This window comes from Arachis ipaensis, chromosome B10, assembly GCF_059453495.1.
Source record: "Arachis ipaensis isolate K30076 ecotype BB chromosome B10, ASM5945349v1, whole genome shotgun sequence".
Taxonomy (NCBI): domain Eukaryota; kingdom Viridiplantae; phylum Streptophyta; class Magnoliopsida; order Fabales; family Fabaceae; genus Arachis; species Arachis ipaensis.
The window spans coordinates 105,567,252-105,578,404 of NC_142435.1; the positions used below are offsets into that span (position 1 = coordinate 105,567,252).

An 11,153-nucleotide genomic window follows, 5' to 3' on the forward strand; every position below is an offset into this window, starting at 1 on the left:
TTAGAGTTTGGTTGTGGCCTCCCAGCACCAAACTTAGAGTTTGACTGTGGGGGCTCTGGTTGACTCTGCAGTGGGAGAAGCTTACTGTGCCTCTTTTCCATGTTTACAGAAGGATGTTCTTGAGTTTTAAACTCAAGGGAGTCCTCATTCAATTGAAGGACTAGTTCACCTCTGTTAACATCAATCACAGCTCTTGTTGTGGCTAGGAAGGGTCTTCCAAGGATGATGGATTCATCCTCATCCTTCCCAGTATCTAAGATTATGAAATCAGCAGGGATGTAAAGGCCTTCAACCTTTACTAACATGTCCTCTCCTTGTCCATAAGCCTGTTTTCTGGAATTGTCTACCATCTCTAATGAGATTTTAGCAGCTTGTACCTCAAAGATTCCCAGTTTCTCCATTACAGAGAGGGGCATGAGGTTTATCCCTGACCCAAGGTCACATAGAGCCTTCTCAAAGGTCATGGTGCCTATGGTACAAGGTATTAGGAACTTTCCAGGATCCTGTTTCTTCTGAGGCAATCTCAGTTGATCCAATGCATTTAGTTCATTGGTGAACAGGGGAGGTTCATCTCCCCAAGTCTCATTACCAAATAAATTGGCATTCAGCTTCATGATTGCACCAAGGAACTTGGCAACTTGTTCTTCAGTGACTTCCTCTTTCTCTTCAGAAGAAGAATACTCATCAGAGCTCATGAAGGGCGTAAGGAGGTTTAATGGAATCTCTATGGTCTCTAGATGAGCCTCAGATTCCTTTGGTTCCTCAGAGGGAAACTCCTTATTGATCATTGGACGTCCCAGGAGGTCTTCCTCCTTGGGATTCACGTCCTCCCCTTCCTTCTTGGATTCGGCCATGATGGTTATATCAATGGCCTTGCACTCTCCTTTTGGATTCTCTTCTGTATTGCTTGGGAGAGTACTAGGAGGGGTTTCAGTGATTCTTTTACTCAGCTGGCCCACTTGTGCTTCCAAATTTCTAATGGAGGACCTTGTTTCATTCATGAAACTCACAGTGGACTTAGATAGATCAGAGACTAAGTTTGCTAAATTAGAGGTATTTTGTTCAGAGTTCTCTGTCTGTTGCTGAGTGGATGATGGAAAAGGCTTGCTATTGCTAAACATGTTTCTTCCACCATTATTAAAGCCTTGTTGAGGCTTTTGTTGATCCTTCCATGAGAGATTTGGGTGATTTCTCCATGAGGGATTATAGGTGTTTCCATATGGTTCACCCATGTAGTTCACCTCTGCTATTGCAGGGTTTTCAGGATCATAAGCTTCTTCTTTAGAAGATGCCTCTTGAGTACTATTGAATGCAGCTTGCATTCCATTCAGACTCTGAGAAATCATATTGACTTGCTGAGTCAATATTTTGTTCTGAGCCAATATGGCATTCAGAGTATCAATTTCAAGAACTCCCTTCTTCTGAGGCATCCCATTTCTCACATGATTCCTCTCAGAAGTGTACATGAACTGGTTATTAGCAACCATGTCAATGAGTTCTTGAGCTTCTGCAGGCGTTTTCTTTAGGTGAATGGATCCACCTGCAAAAGTATCCAATGACAACTTAGCTAATTCAGACAGACCATCATAGAATATATTCAGGATGGTCCATTCTGAAAGCATGTCAGAAGAACACTTTTTGGTCAGTTCCTTGTATCTCTCCCAAGCTTCATAGAGGGATTCACCTTCTTTCTGTCTGAAGGTTTGAACATCCACTCTAAGCTTACTCAACTTTTGAGGAGGAAAGAACTTGGCTAAGAAAGCCTTGACCAGCTTATCCCAAGAGTTCAGGCTATCCTTAGGTTGAGAATCCAACCATATTCTAGCTCTGTCTCTCACAGCAAAAGGGAAAAGCATGAGCCTGTAGACTTCAGGATCTACTCCATTAGTCTTAACAGTATCACATATCTGCAAGAATTCAGTTAGGAACTGAAAAGGATCTTCAGATGGAAGTCCATGAAACTTGCAGTTTTGTTGCATCAGAGAAACTAGTTGAGGCTTAAGCTCAAAATTGTTTGCTCCAATGGTAGGGATGGAGATGCTTCTTCCATGTAAATTGGAACTAGGTGCAGTAAAGTCACCAAGCATCCTCCTTGAATTATTATTATTTTTGGCTGCCATATCCTCTTCTTGTTCGAAAATTTCTGTAAGGTTATCTATGGATTGTTGTATTTTAGCTTCTCTTAGTTTCCTCTTCAGAGTCATTTCAGGTTCAGGGTCAGCTTCAACAAGAAGGTTCTTGTCCTTGCTCCTGCTCATATGAAAAAGAGGGTACAGAAAAATAATAATAATAGGGATCCTTTTTACCCAGGTATAGAGGTTCCCCTTTGTGAGTAGAAGAAGAAAAGAATGTAATGTAAAGAAGAGAAGAGGAAAAACTCGAACACAGAGAGGGAGGTAGTGTTCGAATTTTTGGATGGGAGAGAAGTGTTAGTAGATGAATAAATAAATAGAAGGAGATGAGAGAGAAGGATTTTTGAAAATTATTTTTGAAAAATGGTTAGTGATTTTCGAAAATTAAAAGAAGAAAAAAAATATTAAAATTAAAATTTGAAATAATTAGTTAATTAAAAAGAATTTTTGAAAAAAAGGGAGGGATTTTTGAAAATTAGAGAGGGATAGTTAGTTAGGTAGTTTTGAAAGAGATGAGAAACAAACAAAAAGTTAGTTAGTTAGTTGAAACAAATTTGAAAATCAATTTTGAAAAGATAAGAAGATAAGAAGTTAGAAAAGATATTTTAAAATCAAATTTTTGAAAAAGATATGGTATGAAGAGATAAGATAGAAAGATATTTTTGAAAAGATATGATTGAAATTAGTTTTGAAAAAGATTTGATTTTTAAAATCACAATTAATGACTTGATTCACAAGAAATCACAAGATATGATTCTAGAACTTAAAGTTTGAATCTTTCTTAACAAGCAAGTAACAAACTTTAAATTTTTGAATCAAAACATTAATTGTTGATGATATTTTCGAAAATTATGAGATGAAATTAAGAAAAAGATTTTTTTTGAAAAATATTTTTAAAATTTTCGAAAATAAATAAGAAAAATGAAAAAGATTTGATTTTTGAAAAAGATTTTGAAAAAGATAAGATTTTTAAATTGAAAATTTGATTTGACTATAAGAAACAACTAGATTTTAAAAATTTTTGAAAAAGTCAATCCAAATTTTCGAAATTTATGAGTGAAAAAGGGAAAGATATTTTTTTATTTTTGAATTTTCAATGATGAAAGAGAAAAACATGAAAAAGACTCAATGCATGAAAGTTATGGATCAAAACAATGAATGCATGCAAGAATGCTATGAATGTCAAGATTAACACCAAGAACACTTTGAAGATCATGATGAACATCAAGAACATATTTTTGAAAAATTTTCAATGCAAAGAAAACATGCAAGACACCAAACTTAGGAATTTTTCATGTATAGACACTATGAATGCAAAAATACACATGAAAAACAAGAAAAGACACAAAACAAGAAAACATCAAGATCAAACAAGAAGACTGGCCAGGAACAACTTGAAGATCATGAAGAACACTATGAATGCATGAATTTTTGAAAAATGCATAAAATTTTTAGAAAAAATGCAATTGACACCAAACTTAAAAATTGACTCAAGACTCAAACAAGAAACACAAAATATTTTTTATTTTTATGATTTTATGATTTTTTTGGACTTTTCGAAAATTATTTGAAAAAGAAAAATAAGGATTCCAAAATTTTTTAATATGAATTCCAGGAATCTTGTACTCTTAGTCTAAAGCACCAATTTGAGGGTTAGGCATGGCTTAATAGCCAGCCAAGCTTTAGCATGTAAATCAGGTGGATCAAAAATAGCAGCAGGTGGATTAGCAACAACTAGCTTGCTCTTAATAATGTTGGGTTGGAAGCCCCAGTCCAAATGAATTTAGACAGGGCTTTACAGCCAGTCAGGCTTCAACATGCTTCATGAAACACTAGAATTCATTCTTAAAAAAATTTTAGAATAATTTTCGAAAACAGATGGGAAATTTTTGAAAGATTTTTTTTTTGAAAAACTTTTGAAAATAAAACAAAAAGAAAGTTACCTAATCTGAGCAACAAGATGAACCATCAGTTGTCCAAACTCGAACAATCCCCGGCAACGGCGCCAAAAACTTGGTATGCGAAATTGTTACTCTGAGGTTGTAAAATTTGTTGTTCGTTCTCTCCCTGGCGATGGCGCCAATAACTGGTGGACAATACCATGGTCCAAGCATAGCTTCACAACTTCGCAAAACTAACCAGCAAGTGCACTGGGTCGTCCAAGTAATAAAACCTTACGTGAGTAAGGGTCGATCCCACGGAGATTGTTGGTATGAAGCAAGCTATGGTCATCTTGTAAATCTCAGTCAGGTGGATATCAAATAGTTATGGAGTTTTCGAATATTAATAAATAAATAAACATAAAATAAAGATAGAAATACTTATGTAATTCATTGGTGAGAATTTCAGATAAGCGTATAGAGATGCATCGTTCCTTTGAACTTCTGCTTTTCTGTTGTTTTCATCCAATCAGTCCTACTCTTTTCCATGGCTAGCTTTATGTAAGGACATCACCGTTGTCAATGGCTACTTTTCATCCTCTCTGTGAAAATAGTCCGATGCACTGTCACTGCATGGCTAATCATCTAGAGGCATCACCAGTGTCAATGGCTGCATCCTATCCTCTCTATGAAAATGGTATGATGCGCTGTTACTGCATGGCTAATCATCTGGAGGTTCTCGATCATACTGGAATAGGATTTACTATCCTTTTGCGTCTGTCACTACGCCCAGCACTCGCGAGTTTGACGCTCGTCACAGTCATTCAATCCCTGAGTCCTACTCGGAATACCACAGACAAGGTTTAGACTTTCCGGACTCTCATGAATGCCGCCATCAATCTAGCTTATACCACGAAGATTCTGATTAAGGATCCAAGAGATACTCATTCAATCTAAGGTAGAACGGAGGTGGTTGTCAGGCACGCGTTCGTGGGGGAATGATGATGATTGTCACGTTCATCACATTCATATTGAAGTACGAATGAATATCTTAGAAGTGGAATAAGTTGAATTGAATAGAAAAATAGTAGTACTTTGCATTAATTCATGAGGAACAGCAGAGTCCACACCTTAATCTATGGAGTGTAGAAACTCTACCGTTGAAAATACATAAGTGATAAAGGTTCAGGCATGGCCGAGAGGCTAGCCCCCATGATCTAAGAACTAAACGTCCCCAGATGTTCCGAAGATCCAAATACAATAGTAAAAAGTCCTATTTATACTAAACTAGTTACTAGGGTTTACAGAAGTAAGTAATTGATGCATAAATCCACTTCTGGGGCCCACTTGGTGTATGCTTGGGCTGAGCTTGAAGTTTATACGTGGAGAGGTCATTCTTGGAGTTGAACGCCAGTTTATAACGTGTTTCTGGTGTTCAACTCTGGCTTGTGACGTGTTTCTGGCGTTTAACTCCAGACTGCAGCGTAGAACTGGCGTTCAACGCCCTTTTGCGTCATCTAAACTCGGCCAAAGTATGGACTATTATATATTGCTGGAAAGCCCTGGATGTCTACTTTCCAACGCTATTGAAAGCGCGCCTTTTTAAGTTCTGTAGCTTCAAAAAATCTACTTTGAGTGCACGGAGGTCAGAATCCAACAGCATCAGCAGTCCTTCTTCTACCTCTGAATCTGATTTTTGCTAGAGTCCCTCAATTTCAGCCAGAAAATACCTGAAATCATAGAAAAACACACAAACTCATAGTAAAGTCTAGAAATGTAAATTTAACATAAAAACTAATAAAAACTTCCCTAAAAGTAACTAGATTCTACTAAAAACATACTAAAAACAATGCTAAAAAGCGTATAAATTATCCGCTCATCACTCTCTATGCTCATTCTTCACTGTAGTGACTCCAGACTTCTTGGGCACCACTTGTACTGGCCTTACCCATTCACTGTCTGAAATGGGATATATGATACCGGCTTCCAATAGTCTGGTTACTTCCTTTTTGACAACTTCCAAGATGGTGGGATTCAATCTTCTTTGGGGTTGACGGACAGGTCTTGCTCCCTCTTCTAAAATTATTCTGTGCTCACATACTTGAGGGTTGATGCCTACTATGTTTGCCAAGCTCCACCCAATTGCCTTCTTATGCTTCCTCAGCACATCAAGTAACTGCTCTTCTTGTTGAGGAGTAAGTTCCCTTGCAATGATAACCGGAAACCTCTGCTCATCTTCAAGATAAGCATATTTGAGAGGTGGAGGGAGGGGTTTCAATTCTAACTTTTGATCATGGGCAGGCTTTGGATTATCTGGAGCATGTGAAAATGACGAAGTGCTGATGCACGGAAAACTTGTCTCACAACAAATCTCCCTTCGGCAAGTGTACCGAATTTGTCGTCAAGTAAAAACTCACAATAGAGTGAGGTCGAATCCCACAGAGATTGATTGATCAAGCAACTTTAATTAGAAGAATGTTCTAGTTGAGCGAATCCAGAATTTGGGTTGAGAGTTGCAGAAAATAAAATGGCGGGAATGTAAATAACAGAAAAGTAAATGCTAGAATTAAAGGACTGGAAGTAAATGACTGAAAATAAATTGTAGAATTGTAAATGGGAATGGGGGATTTGCTCATAAAAGTAAATGGCAGAAATTAAAGAGAATGGGTAAGATCAGAGATGGGGAGTTCATTAGGCTTAGGAGATGTTCCAATTCTCCGGATCAATTTCATTTTCATCTCTTCCTCAATCAATGCACTCATTGATCTCCTTGGAAATCTTAATTGATTGAATTACAGTTTCTTGCAATTCAATCTCTCAAATCTTGATCAATAGCTAATTCCTTGGTCAATTTCTCATGAGAAGAGATGAAGTATGGTCATTGATTATACCACATGCATTTCCCAAATCAAGTATTGAGAGGGTTATAGTCACATACCCATCCAAACCCAATTTGGTCCAGCATGAGAAAGTATTTCTAGCTTGATCTCTTCATTCCTCTTTCAAGGTTCAGAAGAGATCCAAGTTTAAATAGCTTCTTTTCCAAGATAACTACTCAATTGGATGAAGATCGAAAGCTTTCAAGTAAAATCAAGAGAAAAGATAGAAGAAGAATAATGAAAATTAGTATTGATCCATCAAATTACAACAGAGCTCCCTAACCCAATGAAAGGGGTTTAGTTGTTCATAGCTCTTGAAAATGAAAACAAAGATGGAGAATACATCATAAAACTAGAAAAATGCAGAGAAAGTAAAATACAGAGAGTAGTTCTCCTTTCCTCCTTTCCGACCTAACAATTCAAAGCTACTCCTATATATACTACTTCTCTCAGCTTCTAGTTGGCTCTTCAAGTCTTGGGCCTTTGGATCTTGAGTTTGAAGCAGTTCTCTTCTTCATTTGGGCTTGGCTTTACTTGCAGAGAGAAAATGTGAAGTGGGCAGAAACTTTAGCTCAGGACGTTAGGGGTGTTAACGTTTAGTGAAAATATAAGTTCGAGAACGTTAGTGACAATCAACTTTCTCACTAACGTTACTAAGTAAAAGCCACGTTAACTTCAACGTTAGTGGCATAAACGTTGCCACTAACGTTGCCTCTAAGTCCTTCGCACACGTTATTGAGACTTAACATTTCCAATAACTTTGAAAAGCCCCTTTTGTTCCCACGTTAGAGCCCACGTTAACTTAGTTAACGTGGCTCTTTAACGTGGGCTTGCCATCCTTCGAGAACGTTAGTGACACTCAACATTGTCACTAACGTTCCAAGGTGCCCCTATGCTTCACGTTAGAGTCCACGTTAACTAGGTTAACGTGGCTTCTAACGTGGCCATGCTTAGCCATCCCCAACGTTAGTGACAATGTTGAGTGTCACTAACGTTGGCCATTCTTTCACTCATCAACGTTAGCTTTCACGTTAACTAAGTTAACGTGGAAGTTAACGTGGCTCCTTGGGGGGTTGTGTGGTTACTTCCAACGTTAGTGACAATATTGGGTGTCACTAACGTTGTCGACCATGCTTGCGTCTTATGTTAGCCAAGTTAACGTGGGAGTTAACGTGGTATGTTTCTCCTTAGGCCAACGTTAGTGACAATGTTGAATGTCACTAAAGTTGGCGTTTCTCCCCTTTTCTAACGTTAGAGGCCACGTTAACTAAGTTAACGTGGACTCTAACGTGGCCACTTATGAGCATTTGCTAACGTTAGTGACAATGTTAAGTGTCACTAACGTTGGCTCAACTTCCCTTCTCCACGTTAGAGTTCACGTTAACTTAGTTAACGTGACTCTTAACGTGGTCAATGATGGCTTTGAGAGCGTTATTGGCAATCACTTTTCTCATTAACTTTGCAAGTTACCTCCCATTCCTTGCTTCCTTTGGTCCTGAAATCAAGCAATAGAGCGCATCAAAGTTCTAGTCCAAGTCATGGGCAATGCAACATACAATTTGTCACTAAACTTATGCAAAATCCTCATGAAATAATGTAAAATGCACAATGTATGCTTGAATCAAGGTGTAAGTGAATATCTACCCAAAACTAGCTTATTTCCTAAGAAAATGCATGAAACTAACCTAAAATTAGTAAAGAAAAGGTCAATGAAACTGGCCAAGATGCCCTGGCATCAAGTGCCCTCATTGTCAGTTAAAAGGGTCCCCATACTTGGACCTTATCCAGTGTGCCTCTCTTCAAACTCTTCCTTGTGAACTTCAGCTACACTTTCATCTATGACATCACACTAGAAGATAGAACGATCTTTTTGGGGGTTGTCAATGATTCCATTCAGATTGAAGATTACTATGCGGCCATCTATTTCAAAGGAGTATGTTCCTGAAAAAGCATCCAATTTGAATTTTGATGTCTTCAGGAATGGTCTTCCAAGTAGGATTGATGATGGCTTATCTGAATCATTATGGGGCATTTCCAAGATATAAAAATCAGTGAAAAATGTAAGCCCTTTAATGTTCACCAAAACATCTTCAGCAACTCCAGCCACTGTAATAATGCTTTTATCTGCTAACACAAAATGAGCTGCCGACCTTTTTAAGGGAGGGAGCCTCAAAATATCATATATAGACAAAGGCATTATACTGACACATGCTCCTAAATCACACATGCAATCGTAAATTACTACACCACCAATAGTACAGCTAACTATACAAGGACCTAGATCACTACATTTTTCAGGTAATCCTCCCATTAAAGCAGATATATAACTACCTAAAGGAATAGTTTCTAATTCATTAATTTTGTCTTTATGGATACATAAGTCTTTTAGAAACTTTGCATACTTAGGTACCTGCTGAATAACATCAAAAAGAGGATCAGTTACCTCAACCTTTTTGAATATTTCTACCATTTTGGGGTCAGGTTCCAGCTGCTTCCTAGGCTTCCTTGCAAGTTGTGGAAATGGAATAGGAGTAGTGTTTTCTGTGCTGTCTGCACCTTTTGGTGCTTCCTCTTGTGGTTGAGCTATTTCTTCTTCAGCTATGTCCTGTATGTCCTCTTCCTCTTTAACATCTTCTATTTCTACTACCTCTTCAGCTGAGGTATGTTCTGGTGGGCTTGGTTCCTCCTGATTCTTCTCCTACAGTGTGGTTCCAAACCTTAGGGTGATGGCATTAATGCCTCCCTTTGGATTGGGTAATGGTTGAGAGGGGATTCCAGTGGAGCTTGAAGGTTGGTTACTGGAATTTTGCGTTGATCCAATCTGTGACATAAGAGCTTACAAAGTAGAGGTGAGACCATTCAGACTGGCATTAATACTATTCATGATGTTACTTTCCATGGTTTGTTGTCTTCGCTCAAAAGATTGTAGTAGCTCTTCATTAGGAGATAAAGAAGAATGAGTAAATTGAGAGGTCTGCTGTTGATTGTTCTGTGGTCCTTGGTTTTGCCTCAGGTGAGATGCTCTGTAAGGTTGATTTCGCTGCCTGTTGTTGTTATTATTCCATCTCTGATTTCCCTGATTATCTCTGCCTCCTCTGTTATTGTTGTCCTTCCAATTCTGGTTAGAATTGTCCTGCCATCCATAGTTATTATTTCCACTTTGATTATACCCTTGGTTGGGGTGGTCATAGAAGTTATGAGTGGATGCCACCATGTTGTCTTCTTGTTGGAGCTGCGGGCATTCATCAGTGTAATGGCTATAATCAGCACAGATTCCGCAAATTCTTTGCGGGACTAGTTGTTGGTTTTGCTGTGGTGGAGGAGGTTGAGCTTGCTGAGCTTGTTGTTGATTTAATTGCATCTGCTTCAACAAGTTGGTCATCTCACATATACTCTGAGCTAGAGCCGCAGTCTCTCTACTAGAGGATACTTCTGCAACGGCTTTTGAACGACCTTGCTTTTGTCTGTGGTTCCTAGTAGATTCAGCTAAATCACTGATCAATTGTCAAGCCTCATCTGTGGTCTTGTACTTCTTCATAGACCCATTGCTAGCAATTTCCAATGTGGTCTTATCTTGGGGCCTCATGCCCTGCGTGATGTAGCTAAGTAACACTATCTTGTCAATCCTGTGGTGGGGGCATGCTTCCAGAAGATTATTGAAGCGCTCCCAGTATTCAAAGAGAGTCTCATTGTCATCCTGAACAATTGTAGAAATATCCTTCCTCAGTTTATCAGTAACTTCAGATGGAAAGAATTTCTCCAAAAACTCCTTTCTGAGTGTATCCCAGTTGGATACATTTGCTAGAGGTTGAGTGTAGTACCACTCTCTTGCTTTTCCCTCAAGAGAAAACGGGAAAGCTTTCAGCAAAATTGAAGTTTCATCAGTACCATCACGCCTGACAGTAGAACAGGCTGCCTGGAAATCTCTCAAGTGCTTGATAGGCTCTTGAGCAGGTAAGCCATGAAACTTGGGCATCAAATTTAGCAGTGCGGTCTTTATTTCAAAATCTGTAGCTACCGCTAGATGATGCGCTTGAAACGGTTGCATTGTAAAATCAGGGGCTCCTTCCTCCTGGATGGTAACTCTCCTAGCTGCCATGTCTTCTGCACGTAAAACAACCGAATCAGTAGAACGGGAGCTGGTTTCTTCCTCAAGTTCACTTTCAGATCCGCCCTCAGAGCGGACTAACCGACGCTGTTCTTGCCTTATTCGTGAAATAGTCCTTTCAATTTCAGGATCGAATATTAGCAAGCGCGGATTA

General features: G+C 38.6%; 2 non-coding genes across 2 annotated transcripts; both read left to right on the forward strand.

Moving 5' to 3' along the window:
* The first annotated feature begins 1,616 nt into the window (after positions 1-1,616).
* On the forward strand, positions 1,617-1,724 carry LOC148581186 (small nucleolar RNA R71). The gene has a single exon (XR_015895465.1). It is a non-coding gene; the product is annotated as a small nucleolar RNA R71 (small nucleolar RNA).
* An 8,790-nt stretch (positions 1,725-10,514) lies between these two features.
* LOC148581187 (small nucleolar RNA R71) lies at positions 10,515-10,621 on the forward strand. Its single transcript, XR_015893965.1, has one exon. It is a non-coding gene; the product is annotated as a small nucleolar RNA R71 (small nucleolar RNA).
* The last annotated feature ends 532 nt before the right edge of the window (positions 10,622-11,153 follow it).